The 18,333-nt window shown below is 42.3% G+C and overlaps 1 long non-coding RNA gene across 1 annotated transcript; it reads left to right on the forward strand.

The window, feature by feature from the left end:
• The first annotated feature begins 391 nt into the window (after nucleotides 1-391).
• LOC141983943 (uncharacterized) lies at nucleotides 392-12,722 on the forward strand. Its single transcript, XR_012638585.1, has 3 exons — nucleotides 392-565; nucleotides 4,915-4,991; nucleotides 12,505-12,722. It is a non-coding gene; the product is annotated as an uncharacterized LOC141983943 (long non-coding RNA).
• The last annotated feature ends 5,611 nt before the right edge of the window (nucleotides 12,723-18,333 follow it).

Here is an 18,333-nt window from a genome sequence, read left to right on the forward strand (position 1 = left end):
TCCCCGACCACTGACCGCCCCAGAACCTCCGCCCCATCCGACTGCCCCCCGGGACCTGCTACCCAACCCCCCACTGCCGCACGTGCGCCATCACCTCCCCCTTACCATGCTGCTCAGAGCGGCAGGCGCTCACAGCCCCGCTGCCCACGCGGTGACGTAGCTGCATTGGAGGGGGAACAGCAGGGGAGGGGACGGGGGCAAGCCTCCCGGGCCAGGAGCTCAGGGGCCAGGCAGGACCGTCCCGTGGGCCGGATGTGACCCACGGGCCGTAGTTTGCCCACCTCGGGACTAGATAATGTCATGGTCCTTTTCTAGCTTTAAAATCTATTAATTTTACTCTTTTCATTCTCTGTTGTAGCTTATTAGAGACACTGAATCATGTTGGGAATGACTGTGATCAACGTGATGAAAATGAATGGAGATATCTGAAAACTGGAACTTCTTCAGGGACTCCTGGATAAAGTAGGAAGTAGCTGTAAGAATAATGCACTGAATAAAGCAGTGGGTAAGGATTGATTCCTAGTTTGTCAGCACTTACAGCTAGCAGATGAAGAAAGGCAAAAGTGTAAGTAATCTGAAATGCTCTAGAAAAATTATTTGTGCTTAAAAGCAATGCAATATCACCAGAGGTATATTTTCAATGTATATAATCAAAGTGAAATAGAAGCTATAGACTAATATGCAACAAGGTCATGCCAGTTAGACATATCATGCACATTTGGCACACTTACAGACAAACTTATTAGAGATCATGTAGTTTTAGGCACCAAAGATAATGAAGCCAGAGTGAACTTAATTGTGATGCTGCTCTTTGCTTCAGCAGCAAAACAGGCAAAGAAACAGCTACAAAAACTGAAAGTATTAGAAATCGTGGAAGATATGCAAACATACAGAGTAAATCAAGAAACAGAGTAGCCATCTGCAAAGAAAGACAAGCAACACATAACATAACAATGGCCATACTGAGTCAGACCAATGGTCCACCTAACCCAGTATCCTGTCTTCTGACAGTGTTCGGTGCCAACTGCTTCAGAGGGAATGAACAGAACAAGAAGTGTTATTTACCCCTTCACATATTCACTTTCTCCACATATTCATGATTTTATAGGCCTCTGTCATATCCCCTCTTAGTCCTCTCTTTTCTAAAATGAACAGTCCCAGTCTTTTTAATTTATCTTCATCTAGAAGCTGTTCCATGCCCCTAATCATTTTTGTTGTCACCGTCTGTATTTTTTCCAATTCTAATATATCTTTTTTGAGATGGGGTGACCAGAACTGCATGCAGTATTCAAGGTGTGGGTGTACCATGTATTTATATAGTGGCATTGTGGTATTTTCTGTCTTATTATCTATCCCTTGTCCAATGGTTCCGAACATTCTCTTAGCTTTTTTGACTGCCACTATATATTGAGCGGATGTTATCGGAGAACTATCCACAATGATTCCAAGATCTCTTTCTTCAGTGATAACAGATAATTTAAACCCCATCATTTTGTATATAGAGATGGAATGTTTTCCAATGTGCATTATTTTGCACTTATCAACATTGAATTTCATCTGCCATTCTGTTGCCCAGTCACCCAGTTTTGTGAGATCCCTTTGTAACTCTTCACAGTCAGCTTTGGACTTATCTTGAGTAATTTTGTACTGTCTGCAAACTTTGCCACCTTGCGGTTTACCCTTCTCCCCCAGATAATTTATGAATATGTTGAACATCAATGATCCCAGTACAGATCTCTGAGGGACACCGCTATTTACCTCTCTCCACTGTGAAAATTGACCAATTATTCCTACCTTTGTTTTCTGTCTTTTAACCAGTTACTGATCCATGAAAGGACCTTTTTTCTTATCGCGTGACTGCCCATTTTTCTTTTTGCCTTTGGTGTTGGACCTTGTCAAAGGCTTTCTGAAAGACCAGATACACAATATCAACTGGATCACCCCTTTCCACACGTTTGTTGACCCCACTAAAAGAATGCTAATAGATTGCTGAGGTATGATTGCCCTTTACAAAAGCCATGTTGTGACTATTCCGTAACCTATCATGTTCATCTATGCGTCTGATCATTTTGTTCTTTACTATTGGTTGAAACTGAAGTTAGGCTTACTGGCTAGTAATTGCCAGGATCGCCTCTGGAACCTTTTTAAAAATCAGCATTACATTAGCTATCAGCCACTCATCTGGAACAGAGACTGATTTAAGTGATGGGTTACATACCACAGTTCTGCAGTTTCATATTTGAGTTCTTTAAGAACTCTTTGGTTAATATGATCTGGCCTTGGTGACTTATTACTGTTTAATTTATCAGTTTGTTCCAAAACCTCCTCTATTGACACCTCAGTCTGGGACAGTTCCTCAGATTTGTCACCAAAAAAGAACGGCTCAGGTGTGAGAATCTCCCTTACATCCTCTGCGGGTAAGAGCAGTGCAAAGAATTCATTTAGCTTCTCTGCAATGGCCTTGTCTTCTGTGAGTGCTCCTTTAGCACCTCAGTCACCCAGTGGCCTCACTGACTGTTTGGCGGGCTTCCTGCTTCTGATGTACTTAAAGTTTTTTGCTGTTAGTGTGTGTATCTTTTGCTAGTTGCTCTTCACATTCTTGTTTTGGCCCAATTATACTTTTACTCTTGACTTGCCAAGTTTATGTTCCTTTTTATTTTCCTCAGTAGGATTTGACTTCCAATTTTTAAAAGGTATCTTTTTGTCTCTAACTGCCTCTTGTACTCTGTTGTTTAACTAGGGTGGCTTTTTTTGGTTCTCTTACTTTTTTTTTATTTGGGCTATCCATATTGTTTGAGCCTCTGCTTTGGTATTTTAATAAAATTTCCATGCAGCTTGCAGGTATTAGACTCTTGTGACTGTTTCTGTTTAACTAACCTCCCCATTTTTGTGTTATTCCACTTTTTGAAGTTAAATGCTATTGTGATGGTTTTCTTTGGTATTTTCTCCCCTACAAAGATGTTAAATTTAATGCATGTGTTGTGAGAGAACATGAAAGAGATCAATGTCCACCATATGGTGCCATATTATGCTTATTGCAAAAAAAGAAATCATTGTTCAAAAGTCTGCAAACAGTGACAGAAATAGTCCTACAATATAGTCTAAGCGGGGGGGTGGGAACTAACAATTATACATTCTCAGGTGATTTTGTTTCACCTCTACCTATTGCATTGGGGTTGTGGGGAACAAAGAAAAATGTGTTTTGTACAGCAAAAACTTCAAACGGCACCAGCTCAGATATTCAAATCTTCTGCTGACAGTGGGTCTACTTGCAGCGTAACAACATTTCATGCTTACCGCAAAACTGGGCAAGTTAAATCCCCCAAACTACTGGAAAGCAACTCCAGGCTAACATATTGCACATTAGCAGATTAGTGTGCCACCTCGGACAATGCACGTTGACATGTTCATAAAAGGTTAATTATATTGCCACAACCATTATTCCGTAACAACCAAGCGGTCAAGGAATGACTCAAGTGGATTCCTTCTCCTGAATGAGGTGCAGGGGAGACTGGCAGTGACCAGTGACCCTCCTGTGAGTTGGCAGTGGTGATGCCAGAAAACCCTGCAGCACAGAAGTTTTGCTGTTTGCCCTCATGAGACGAGGAAAAGAATCAAAATAAAACCACACATAGTGGAAGAACAGTAAAGTTACCTAGCTATTTCAAAGACTATATAGTTAATTACTTGATTTCCTTTATAGGGAGAGAGATGTTGCAAGAGTGCTCTATGTCTGCATATATATTAAAACAGTTGAAAGATAAGATGACAGTAGATGACACTCAAGAATCTATAGCATAGCTCCTGGCTTTTGTAGGACCAAAAAACTTCTTGTTCATTGCTGGTGGCTTCCTTTGTTCCACTCTTTACAGCTACTCTGAAATGGCTAGCACTAATGTTTTAGGTCAATGTCATTTAGAACTGCTCCTCTGGTCACTTTTGCTCCCATGCAGAGATAAATTGTGTCTATCCCTTAATGGTTGTAAAGTGCTGGAAGATTCTAAGATGAAAGTTGCGGTGAAAGTGCAAAGTATTATTCACCGAAAGCACTAGCAAAGCCAGTATCCTGAGAATACTTTTGTGAACATCATGACAAAAAAGGTTTATTTTGCATTCCCTCTGATACACTTGGGTCTGTGATGTTGTAATGAAAATGACCTTGCTTACCTAAGTTTTTAGGGTTTTTTTTTTTATTATTTTGTCTTGCAGTTCTTGGTTTTACTTGGCCTAGTTTATCTGCTATTGGATGTGCTAATTAATGTCTGCTATGTGCTAAAAGACCATAGTAAGGCAGGTAGTCTCAGAATGTTCTTGCCAAGTTTTTAGGATTAGCAGTTTACTTAGTATTCCTTTTACATCCATCACACTGGACTGCATGACATTGTGTGGAAAATGTTAATTACAGTAGAACCTCAGAGTTACAAACACCTCAGACTAGGGACCGAATGGTTGTTCTTTCAAAAGTTTACAACTGAACATTGACTTAATGGAGCTTTGAATCTTTACTATGCAGAAGAAAAATGCTGCTTTTGACCATCTTAATTTAAATGAAACAAGAACAGAAAGTTTCCTTGCCTTGTCAAAACGTTTTAAAACTTTCCCTTTATTTTTTAGTAGTTTACATTTAATACAGTACTGTGCTGTATTTATTTTTTGTCACTGCTGCTGCTTAACTGCATACTTCAGGTTCCTAATGAGGTGTGTGATTGACTGATGTTATAAATATAAAGGAAAGAGTAGCATAAAACCCCTCCTTGCAGCTGTACTGAATCGCTTTACCTGTAAGGGGTTAAGAAGCTCATATAACTTGGTTCGCACCTGACCCAAAGGACCAATAAGGAAAGAAAATACTTTCAAATCTGGGGGAGGGGAGAGAAAGTGTTGTTTGTCCTCTCTTTGTTGTTCCCTCTCCAGACAGAGAGAGAGAGCAGGCAGGTACCAACATCTCCTGAAAACCTACCTGAAATGATCCATCTAAGATTACAAAAATTGTAAGTAAGGCAAGGAAATGCGTTAGGTTATCTTTTGTTTTAGCTTGTGAATTTTCCCTATGCTTAGAGGTAGTTTTATTCCTGTTTTTGTAACTGTGAAGCTGAGTCCAGAGGGGAGTCCTCTGTGTTTTAAATCTTTTTATTACCCTGTAAAGTTACCTTCCATCCTGATTTTGCAGGTGTGATTCTTTTACTTTTTTCTTTTGTATAAAGTTCTTCTTTTAAGAACCTGATTGATTTTAGTGTCCTAAAGATAAAGGGTCTGGTCTGTACTTACATTAAAGACAATTGGTTGGTATACTATTCTCAAGCCTCCCCAGGAAAGGTGGTGAAGGAGTTTGGGGGGATATTTTGGGGGAGTAGGGGTTCCAAGTGACCCGTCCCTGAATTTTTTTTAAATCACTTGGTGGTGGCACAATACCATCCAAGGACAAGGGAAAGGAATTTGTGCCCTGGGGAAGTTTTTAACCTAAGCTGGTAGAATATAAGCTTGGGGTGGGGGGGTCTTTCATGCAGGTCCCCACATCTGTACCCCAAAGTTCAAAGTGGGGAGGGAACCCTAACAACTGGTCAGTTCGTAACTGGTATTCAGAACTCTAAGGTTCTACTGTACTTGGGTAAATGTTGCTATTAGTTTTGAATTTGTTTGGCCAACTTTGTAGAGGTTGAAGATGATCTCGGTATGCTAACACATTTCCAACAATCTCTAGATGATTTTTTAAAGCAGTGAATTATGAGTATTGAGTACCTCTTTGGTACTAAGCAATCTGTAACAGAGCAGGGAGGATACTGAACAGAAGGCTAAATTTTCAAAGGACATTTAAAGTGCACAAACAAGGGGAAATTAAGGACTCAATTTCAAAAGACAGACCTTTGACAAAAGTAATTTAAGCACCTATTGCAAGTGAAGAGGGATTTTGCACACTCACCTGTATGATAAACTTTTCCATGAGATTTCTCAACTGCACATCTCAAATATCATCCCTCTGGACTTCAGCAGAGTTACTCCTAATATATACTGAGATGAGAGGAGAATCAGGCCCAAAACATCTTAAGGGCTTGTCTGCATGCTCTAACTGCCGCTTGTAGACCCTGCTGGAATGCTCTAAATAATGTACCTCATTTGCATTAACAAAATAGGACTATGTTAACATGAACAAGGTACCTTTTGAGTGTGCCAGCGGGGTTTATATGGTGTAATTTGAGTGCTTTACATATCACACCCTTCTGCTGTGCTTTGTCGGCCCCTTGTAGACAAGCTGAGCAACTGTAGTCTATGTAGAGAGAACAGAGGGGGGCACTGTGTATTGAAGCTATGGGATTTTCTTCCATTTATTTGATAAATATCAGATTATGGTTTCAGGCAAAATAGCAAAACAGAAAATTATGGCTTTGGACACCCTTCCAAAGTGATTATTCTGGTGTAGTACAGCCAACTATGCCCTCTCCGAGAGCCACTCCCCACTTCTTTCCTTTTGTGTTTTCATATATTTTACTGATTATTCAAAACACAAAGCAAAAGGAAACAATCTGACAAATCAAAGCAGTGACAAAACATGCAATAATACCCTGATTAATTAGTTACATTGTCATCCCTCTGAAATTCCAGAAGAGGGAGAAGACCAAGGCCTGTTGACCAAGAAGTCCTGAGGGTGATGAAAAACTTTAACTGTCTAACCCTATGTGGTTTCAGAGTAGCAGCTGTGTTAGTCTGTATCCACAAAAAGAAAAGGAGTACTTGTGGCACCTTAGAGACTAACCAATTTATTTGAGCATAAGCTTTCGTGAGCTACAGCTCACTTCATCAGATGCAACCCTGTGTGGTTACAGCTATCTGCTGTCTCAATTTCCAAGACTGCAGTGGCCTAATCTGCTAAATGCTCAGCACATTCCACCAGGCCCTGAAACATTTCAAATCTAGCAGCAGATGAGGTTATTATTAATTGGTTAATAGAAAGAGTAGAGCTGTCCTTCCAGTGCTAGACCATCAGCTTCAGAAATACTCTTCCTCTCCACCTGGGTGCTTTTGAACCATTTCCCCTTTATTCCCTTCCAAGCAAAGCTGCATTAAACCAACTTGATTGACTGTTCTCCATCTAATTCAGGAACCAGGGCTAAAAGAAGAGAAAACAGATTGTAGAGCAGCTCTTGCTCCTCTGGTAAAAGCAGAAGCAAGCACCCCCACGGTTCTTCTTCTAGTTCCACCGGTAGAGTGAAAGTTCCCCTTCCTGTTTCAGTCAACTTTAATAACTACTCAAGAGCAAAACTTGAAGTAGGCCCATGCATTTTTCTTTTCCATGTCTGCAATCCAGGAAGCCTTTGGTTTGGTACTGTAGCCATTTTAACTCCTTGGGGAACATTCTACTGAAAACTCATCAGGGTAAAAATGTGCCTGATCTTTAAAAGTTTCATACAAGAAGCTTTTCTGCAAGAGTTTCAATCCAAACAACAAAATAAAATCCATAAACCTACCTGAATTAACTGGGAATGCTTGAGATTTGTTAAGTAGAATAAAAGGATTTTAGTGCTAATCCTACTTCCCCACCAAGCCAAAAGTCGCTGTCTGAGGGAATTTAATCCCCCCCGCTTATTACTAAGCAAAGAGATTCTTCGTCTACTTTTCTCTCAAAACTCCCCTTGGTCAGGACCCTGTATGTTGAATTAGGTGTTATCTTGCTCCTTACATGCAAGAAATACTTCTCAGCCCCTTATTTTTGAAATGACATTGTGTCATTCCTCTTATAATCCTCTATAAGAACTCAGTTTCCTATGGTAGAGCATAGATGAATGATGTAATTTAACTGATACACTCAATGAAGCTGTCTTCAGGCTTAAAATAGGATCTGAGACAGGACAGCTACTTTACTCCAAATGGAAAAGAGTATTTAGGGAAACAACTTAGAAATGCCTTTTCAATGTTGAAGCAAGCTGTCTAAGCAATGTCTAAACTGGGCTTGCTACACAGTAGCCAGAGGTACTTTAGATTGACTTTCTCTGATAAGAGCAGGTGAAGTTGTTAAAGTGTTTCCACTTACTACAGCAGAAAAAAGAAGAGGAGGACTTGTGGCACCTTACCTACTAACAAATTTATTTGAGCACAAGCTTTCGTGAGCTACAGCTCACTTCATCGGATGCATTCAGTGGAAAATACAGTGGGGAGATTTATATACATAGAGAACATGAAACAATGGGTGTTACCACACACACTGTAACGAGAGTGATCACTTAAGGTGAGCTATTACCAGCAGGAGAGCGGGGGGGGGGATGGGGGAAACCTTTTGTAGTGATAATCAAGGTGGGCCATTTCCAGCAGTTGACAAGAACGTCTGAGGAACTGTGGGGGAGGGATAAACATGGGGAAATAGTTTTACTTTGTGTAATGACCCATCCACTCCCAGGCTCTATTCAAGCCTAAGTTAATTGTATCCAGTTTGCAAATTAATTCCAATTCAGCAGTCTCTCATTGGAGTCTGTTTTTGAAGTTTTTTTGTTGAAGAATTGCAACTTTTAGGTCTGTAATCGAGTGACCAAAGAGATTGAAGTGTTCTCCAACTGGCTTTTGAATGTTATAATTCTTGACGTCTGATTTGTGTCCATCTATTCTTTTACGTAGAGACTGTCCGGTTTGACCAATGTACATGGCAGAGGGGCATCGCTGGAACATGATGGCATATATCACATTGGTAGATGCGCAGGTGAACGAGCCTCTGATGGTGTGGCTGATGTGATTAGGCCCTATGATGGTGTCCCCTGAATAGATATGTGGACACAGTTGGCAATGGGCTTTGTTGCAAGTATAGGTCCCTGGGTTAGTGGTTCTGTTGTGTGGTGTGTAGTTGCTGCTGAGTATTTGCTTCAGTTGGGGGTCTGTCTGTAAGCAAGGACTGGCCTGTCTCCCAAGATCTGTGAGAGTGATGGGTCATCCTTCAGGATAGGTTGTAGACCCTTGATGATGTGTTGGAAAGGTTTTAGTTGGGGGCTGAAGGTGATGGCTAGTGGCGTTCTGTTATTTTCTTTGTTGGACCTGTCCTGTAGTAGGTGACTTCTGGGTACTCTTCTGGCTCTGTCAATCTGTTTCTTCACTTCAGCAAGTGGGTATTGTAGTTGTAAGAACGCTTAATAGAGATCTTGTAGGTGTTTGTCTCTGTCTGAGGGGTTGGAGCAAATGCGGTTGTATTGTAGAGCTTGGCTGTAGACAATGGATCGTGTGGTGTGGTCTGGATGAAAGCTGGAGGCACGTAGGTAGGAATAGCAGTCAGTAGGTTTCCGGTATAGGGTGGTGTTTATGTGACCATCGCTTATTAGCACCGTAGTGTCCAGGAAGTGGATCTCTTGTGTGGACTGGTCCAGGCTGAGGTTGATGGTGGGATGGAAATTGTTGAAATCGTGGTGGAATTCCTCAAGGGCTTCTTTTCCATGGGTCCAGATGATGAAGATGTCATCAATGTAGTGCAAGTAGAGTAGGGGCATTAGGGGGCGACAGCTGAGGAAGCGATGTTCTAAGTCAGCCATAAAAATGTTGACATACTGTGGGGCCATGCGGGTACCCATAGCAGTGCCGCTGATTTGAAGGTATACATTATCCCCAAATGTGAAATAGTTATTGGTGAGGACAAAGTCACAAAGTTCAGCCACCAGGTTTGCCGTAACATTATCAGGGATACTGTTCCTGACAGCTTGTAGTCCATCTTTGTGTGGAATGTTGGTGTAGAGGGCTTCTAGATCCATAGTGGCCAGGATGGTGTTTTCAGGAAGATCACCGATGGATTGTAGCTTCCTCAGGAAGTCAGTGGTGTCTCGAAGATAGCTGGGAGTGCTGGTAGCGTAGGGCCTGAGGAGGGAGTCTACATAGCCAGACAATCCTGCTGTCAGGGTGCCAATGCCTGAGATGATGGGGCATCCAGGATTTCCAGGTTTATGGATCTTGGGTAACAGATAGAATACCCCAGGTCGGTGTTCCAGGGGTGTGTCTGTGCGGAATTGTTCTTGTGCTTTTTCAGGAAGTTTCTTGAGCAAATGCTGTAGTTTCTTTTGGTAAGTGATCACTCTGGTTACAGTGTGTATGGTAACGCACATTGTTTCATGTTCTCTGTGTATATAAATCTCCCCACTGTATTTTCCATTGAATGCATCCGATGAAGTGAGCTGTAGCTCATGAAAGCTTATGCTCAAATAAATTGGTTAGTCTCTAAGGTGCCACAAGTACTCCTTTTCTTTTTGCGAATACAGACTAACACAGCTGCTACTCTGAAACCTGTCATACAGCAGAAAAGTGACTTCTCTCTAACTTCTGAATCACATAATGCAATGTGGGGGATTCATTTTGTAGCATGACTAAAACAAAAAAAAAGCAGAAAATGAGTTGGCAAGAGAAATATTTTTGCATCTATGGAAACCAAGTATTGGAAACCTCAATCAATATCAGTGTTATTATGATGCATAATTTATGTGGTGCCATAAATAAGCAGCATTTTGCAGTCAAAAGACAACATTCCTGCAGTCAAACATTTTGCAGCCAAAAGACAAATTGCTTAAATGAAAATTTGCTTCCACATTTGAAGAACCAGGCTATCAATACATGCAGTAGTTGATTTTAACAACATGATGACCACATATATGGCAACCTTGTTTAGGAAAGAGTTAATGAAGATCTGTGCATTCTTTGTCACAAATACCATTTCTTAGAATGTAATATTTCCATAGGAAGCTCTGGGTACATCTGATAGGAGATGCAGAATTAAACTGTTTGCCTGGTTACACTGGAGATTAGAAAAAATAGGCATAGAGGCTTTCAGCACTAAGTATTGGAATGGTCATTAAGTAGTCTGCTTCTTCACTAAACCTGTACAACACAATTTCCTTCTCCCCAGAGGAAAGACTCCTTTTTTCCTCCCTCCTCTGACTTCTTGAGCAAATGGCACTAGATAAAGTGAAGTCTTTTTTAAAATAAGCATCTTTAAAAATATATATAATGAAACTGAATCTAAGACAGCTGAAAAAAGCAGGATCTTTTTACCCTTCTAAATTACTGTGCTTGGAACCCGCATTTCAAAAACATGCTGTGATACTCAGATGTGCAGTGAAATTAAAATAAAAACTGCACTGACATGTAAGGAACATGCACCCCGGTAAAAATCAACCCCCACTGTGAAATACTAAGTGTCAAGGGCCAATTCTAATCTCAGTTACCCAATGTAACACCATCCATCTAAGACGGGGGCAGACAAACCTTTTGGCCTGAGGGCCGCATCGGGTTTCAGAAATTGTGTGGAGGGCCGGTTAGGGGAGGCTTTATCTCCCCAAACAGCTAAGCGTGGCCCAGCCCCCGCCCCCTATCTGACCCCCCTGCTTCTCACCCCCTGACAGCCCCCTCCCCGGGACTCCTGCCCCATCCACCCCCTGTGCTCTCTGTCCCCTAACCGCCCCCAGACCTCCTGCCCCTAACTGTCCCCCGCTGCCCCATCCAACCCCCCCTCCTTCCTGACTGCCCCCCCCAGGACCCCAGCCCCATCCAACCACCTCTTCCCCCTGACCACCCCCAGACCTCCCACCCCTAACTGCCCCCCACCACTGCCCCTCACCACCCCATCCAACCCCTCCTCTCCTTCCTGACTGTCCCCCAGGACCCCTGCCCCATCCACCCCCCCTGCTCCCTGACCGCCCGCTGAACCCCCGCCCCTGACTGCCCCCCGCCACCCCATCCAACCCCTCCTCTCCTTCCTGACTGCCCCCCCAGGGCCCCTGCCCCCATTCAACCCCCCTGTTCCCTGCCCTCTGACTGCCCTGACCCCTATCCACACCCCCGGCCCCTGACCACCCCCCGAACTCCCCTTCTCTCTATCCAACCTCCCTCCCCCGCTCCCTGCACCCTTACTGTGCTGCCTGGAGCATCGGTGGCTGGCGACAAGGCTGCACCAGGACAGACAGCCGCGCTGCCCAGCTGGAGCCAGCCACACAGCATACAGCACAAAGCACTGGGTCAGGCCTGGCTCTGCAGCTGCACTCCCCCAGGAGCTCGCAGCCTCACTGCCCAGAGCATTGCGCCGGCGGCAGTGCAGTGAGGTGAGGCTGCGGGAGATGGGAGACAGCAGGGGTGGGGCCGGGGGCAAGCCTCCCAGGCCAGGAGCTCAGGGGCCAGGCAGAACAGTCCCGCAGGCCGGATGTGGCCCAAGGGCCATAGTTTGCCCACCTCTAATCTAAGATACTTATATGATTGGGGCAGCCTGTCCAGATAGGCAAACTAGGCGGTTGCCTAGGGTGCCAAGTTAAATGGGGCGCCAAATTTGAGGGAAAAAAACGAATTTAAAAACAAATTTTTTCAATGAAAAAGATGAAGAAAATACAAATAAAATAACGAAGATGTCATTATTTCAATTCCCATGTGCGTACGGAGGGAATATGAATTATAATTAATTTCTCTATATTTCTGAGAATTTATTAATAATTCAAATATTTTATTTACTGCAAAAATAAATAATATTTTAGCGAAATTTTTTTTCAATTTGTGACATAGGATCAAGATGACCTACTCCACAATTTTGATAAGCAACAACTCAGCCACAACGAAACACATCTGCCGCCGGCAAGAGCTGCAGTACTAGTGACACCTAACTCGAATATACATCAAGATCGCATAGTCGGAAATTCATGTAGAATGGAGATATCATGAGCTGATACATGTCAAATGGTCATTTTAACACACGTCACAGGTAGATGGCTAAGAATCAAGTGAATACTGCAGAAAATTGTGTTTGTTGGTGCCAAAGAATAAAGAATAATGTCTTTCAGCATTATAAATCCAAAATCTGAGTATATTTAAGCGTTATTAAACCTTAGCGTTATTATCAGGCTGTATAATTATGAACTTTTCTTTGTTATATCTGGTTCACATGTAATAAATAAGGTCCATGAAAGAAAAGTAACATAGAATCATAGAATATCAGGGTTGGAAGGGACCTCAAGAGGTCATCTAGTCCAATCCCCTGCTCAAAGCAGGACCGATCCCCGACTAAATCATCCCAGCCAGGGCTTTGTCAAGCCTGACCTTAAAAACCTCAAAGGAAGGACATTCCACCACCTCCCTAGGTAACGCATTCCAGTGTTTCACCACCCTCATAGTGAAAAAGTTTTTCCTAATATCCAACCTAAATCTCCCCCACTGCAACTTGAGACCATTACTCCTTGTTCTGTCATCTGCTACCACTGAGAACAGTCTAGAGCCATCCTCTTTGGAACCCCCTTTCAGGTAAATGAAAACAGCTATCAAATCCCCCCTCATTCTTCTCTTCTGAAGACTAAACATCCCCAGTTCCCTCAGCCTCTCCTCATAAGTTATGTGTTCCAGTCCCCTAATCATTTTTGTTGCCCTCCGCTGGACTCTTTCCAATTTTTCCACATCCTTCTTGTAGTGTGGGGCCCAAAACTGGACACAGTACTCCAGATGAGGCCTCACCAGTGTCGAATAGAGGGGAACGATCATGTCCCTCGATCTGCTGGCAATGCCCCTACTTATACAGCCCAAAATGCCATTGGCCTTCTTGGCAACAAGGGCACACTGTTGACTCATATCCAACTTCTCGTCCACTGTAACCCCTAGGTCCTTTTCTGCAAAACTGCTGCCGAGCCATTCGGTCCCTAGTCTGTAGCGGTGCATTGGATTCTTCCATCCTAAGTGCAGGACTCTGCACTTGTCCTTGTTGAACCTCATCAGATTTCTTTTCACCCAATCCTCCAATTTGTCTAGGTCCCTCTGTATCCTATCCCTACCCTCCAGCGTATCTACCACTCCTCCCAGTTTAGTGTCATCTGCAAACTTGCTGAGGGTGCAATCCACACCATCCTCCAGATCATTTATGAAGATATTGAACAAAACCGGCCCCAGGACTAACCCCTGGGGCACTGCACTTGATATCGGCTGCGAACTAGACATGGAGCCATTGATCACTACCCGTTGAGCCCGACAATCTAGCCAGCTTTCTATTCACCTTATAGTCCATTCATCCAGCCCATACTTCTTTAACTTGCTGGCAAGAATACTGTGGGAGACCGTGTCAAAAGCTTTGCTAAAGTCAAGGAACAACACATCCACTGCTTTCCCTTCATCCACAGAGCCAGTTATCTCGTCATAGAAGGCAATTAGATTAGTCAGGCATGACTTGCCCTTGGTGAATCCATGCTGACTGTTCCTGATCACTTTCGTCTCCTCTACGTGTTTCAGAATTGATTCCTTGAGGAGCTGCTCCATGATTTTTCCAGGGACTGAGGTGAGGCTGACTGGCCTGTAGTTCCCAGGATCCTCCTTCTTCCCTTTTTTAAAGATAGGCACTACATTAGCCTTTTTCCAGTTGTCCAGGACCTCCCCCGATCACCATGAGTTTTCAAAAATAATGGCCAATGGCTCTGCAATCACATCCGCCAACTCCTTTAGCACTCTCAGATGCAGCGCATCCGGCCCCATGGACTTGTGCTCGTCCTGTTTTTCTAAATAGTCCCGAACCACTTCTTTCTTCACAGAGGGCTGGTCACCTCCTCCCCATGCTGTGCTGCCCAGTGCAGTAGTCTGGGAGCTGACCTTGTTTGTGAAGACAGAGGCAAAAAAAGCATTGAGTACATTAGCTTTTTCCACATCCTCTGTCACTAGGTTGCCTCCCTCATTAACACTTAATAGACTATGAAACAGCATTAACACTTAATAGACTATGAAAGTGATGACGTCACACTCCAAGTGGGTAACCCTGAGGAAGGGTATTACTTTTCAAAAAACCGTTGTTGGGTTATAACATTGGAAAAGGTCATTTTGTTTAAGTGTAAACGCTGTAACTAACTGTTTTAATAGGTAAGTGAGTGTATGTTACTAATCATTGAACCTTTAAGCAGTGAAAAGATGTGTTGGGATGGCTGCAATGTGGTTTAAATCACCAATGATGTGGTGTGTCAGCCATCCTTAACGCTATAATGCTTGCAGTCGGGAGCACAGTACATAATATTCAAATGCCCCATGGCAGAAAGAGGAAAAAGGAAACCCTCAGGAGCTGAGTATCGTAAATGAAAGGCTGAGAAGGAAAAGGACCAAGCAAAACAGCAGGGATCCTTCCTGAAATATCTTCTCTTTAATCCAAATAAAGATGGAAGCAGTTAACAGCATCCAGATGAAGGAATTTTACTTGGAGAGAATGTTAGCTCACATCTGCATGGAAGCAGTTTGGAACATCAAGATGAAGGTACATTACTTCAAGATGAGGGTAGCTCACATCCACAAAAAAGCAGTTTGGAAACTCAAGATGACAGAAACTTACTTCTAGATGAAGGCAGCTCACAGCATCAGACTTATATGGAAGTGGAGAAAATTTATTCACCTTCAGAGACACATGCAGAAATTGAAGTAAACGAAGTAGAAGGAAGAAAGGATGAGGAAGTTACAAACAAGTTAGAGTGGCCAAGCTTCATGGCCCAGATGTGATGACCGTGTGGGGCAAATTCTCATGGAACATGGACCCGAACAAGTTCATGAATTTCCCTTCCCCAAGGATGGAAATAAAAGAAAATTCTCTGCTCAGCATTACAAGAGGAAACTCATTAATGGGGAAGAAATTCATTGAAACTGGTTACAATATTCAGTGTCGAAGGACTCTGTTTTCCTTTTGCTGCAAGTTGTTTAGAAATCAAGCAATTGGTACATCACCTACTGAAAATGGTTTGAAGGACTGGAAAAACATATCTTCAATTCTCTCTTCACATGAAAGAAGTACAGAACATTTGGAATGTTTTCAAAATTGGAAAGAACTTGAATTACGATTGAAAAAAGGAAAAACTATTGATGAAGAAAATTTATATGTGATCAAGGAAGAAGAAGAATATTGGCAACAAATATTAGATGATCTGATTGCTTCAGAGAGAGTTCTCGGTGGGCAAAATTTAGCATTCCACGGCTGCGGTAGAAATGAAAAATTATACACTCCAGGTAATGGAAACTTTTAAAAATTTGTTGACTACCTAGGTTTGTTTGATCCAGGCATGAAGGAGCAGCTACGTAAAATAACTGATCGTGAAACACAGGTTCATTACTTAGGAAAAAATATGCAGAATGAACTGATTCAAATCCTAGCAAATGCCATTGAAAAGAAAATTGCAGAAGCTGCCCATTCTGCAAAATACTTTTCAATTATACTGGACTGTACACCAGATGTGAGTCATGTTGAACAAATGACGATGATCATTCGTTTTGTGGCTATGGAAAAGTCTGCAGATGAAGATAATGTGGAAGTGCTCATAAAGGAACATTTTTTGGGTTTTGTACCACTGAAGGAGACAACTGGAGCATTTATGACTGAAACTATTCTACAAGAGCTTGAAACCATGTCATTGTCTGTTGAAAACTTATGTGGCCAAGGCTATGATAATGGGAGTAAAATGTGTGTGGGGTGTGCAAAGGAGAATAATGGAAATCAACCCTAGGGCCTTTTTCGTTCCTTGCAGCGCGCATTCTCTGAATTTGGTTGTCGATGCTGCTAGATGCTGTTTGGAGGCAAGCAGTTTCTTTGACCTGGTGCAGCATGTTTATGTGTTTTTCTCAGGCTCAACACGCTGTTGGGAGACTCGCCATGTGAATTCTCTAACTGTGAAAGGACTTAGTCAGACAAGATGGGAGAGTTGCATTGATGCTTTGAAGCCTCTTAGCTATGAACTTGGAAACATTTATGAAGCCCTAATTGAAATTTCTGATACTACCTTTACTGGATCATCTGGCAATATGGCACTTTCAGATGCAGAAGCTCTTGCAAATGGCCTTTCCAAGTTCAAATTTGTGACTTCACTCATTCTGTGGCATAATATCCTTTTCAAGATTAACCTCACTAGTAAGCAGCTTCAGGAAAATAACTTGAACATACATTCTGCTATTCAAAAACTGCAGCAAACTAAAAATATTCTGGAGGAATTCAGAAGTGATGAAGGGTTCGAAAGAACTCTGGTAGACTCTCTCAAGCTTGCTGAAGAAATAGGCTTTCCAACAGAATTTGAACCAGAGCCAGTTGTCATTCAGCGAAAGAAACGGCAGTTTTTGTATGAAGGATGAGAAACACCCGTTCGGAACCCGAAACAAAGGTTCAAAATGAATTTCTACTTCACAGTTCTTGATACTGCTATTCACTCGGTTGACGAAAGATTTCAAGAGATGCAGCAGCTAGAGCCAGTATTTAGCTTTCTATATGATATCCACAGCTTGCAAAAGAAAACAGCAAAACAGATAAGAGAATTTTGTATAAAACTGGAGTCGGCATTGACTCATGAAAATTCAAAAGACATTGATGCTACCGATTTGTGTAGTGAGCTTCAGGCTTTTTCAAGAGAACTTAAGAAACATTTCACGCCTGAACAAGTACTGAAATTTGTTTGGGAAAATAAACTCCCAGACAGTTTTCCAAACATTTTTATAGCTCTACGCATTCTTTTAACTTTGCCAGTGTCCGTAGCTAATGGGGAAGGTAGCTTCTCAAAGTTAAAATTGATAAAAACATATCTGCGTTCAACAATGGTGCAAGAGAGACTTGTTGGACTTGCCACAATGTCAATAGAGCATGAAATAGCTGGAAAACTGGATCTAAAAGAATTAGTGACTGAATTTTCAAAACTTAAGCAAGAAAAGTCATGTTTTAAGAGCACAGAGTGTTTTCTAAATACAGGTTAAAGTTAATTGAAGAGTTTTCTTATTTCTTTCTATATTGGACGTGGTAATGGCAGTTAAAGCAGGATAGCGTAATGGATGATTTTGGATGTGTAATAATAAAAATTATAATTAATATTTTAATGCATTTTTATTTGAAATCAGACTGAAATATCATCTAGCTGTCGTGTACAAATCTATTCTGAAAATTTTGTGTCTCTATTTTATCTGATCTCAGAAACATTGGTTGGACGGACGGACGGACGGATGGACAAACCGAATAATTAAGCCTCTGTTTAAAAAAAAAAGCTTAAAAAACATTAAAAGGAAAAAAGGGGCAAAATGTTTCCCAGTTTACCAAAAACCTCAGCCTAGATCTGCCCTTGGTGTTTGGGGGTGAGGAGCGCCGATTGCATGGTTCGCCCAGGGCGCCAGTTGCTAGCAGCTAGTCTAGGGCCACCCCTGTATATGACCATGTCACAGGCTTCACTGACAGTTGTGGGCATCTCCTTGTAGCTGAGTCTGGGGAATCAGCTCTCATCTGGTCTGGCCCCCACTTCTGTCGTTCGCTCACCTCAGGGTCCACCCCCATGACTGAGGGTGCTCCCTCTTCATATCTCAGCCCTCTGGCCAGGTCACTAAGATACCCCAGAAGGCAAGGCAGATTACAAAGTCCTGCCT

This window comes from Natator depressus, chromosome 3 (genome assembly GCF_965152275.1).
Source record: "Natator depressus isolate rNatDep1 chromosome 3, rNatDep2.hap1, whole genome shotgun sequence".
NCBI classification, from domain to species: Eukaryota; Metazoa; Chordata; order Testudines; family Cheloniidae; genus Natator; species Natator depressus.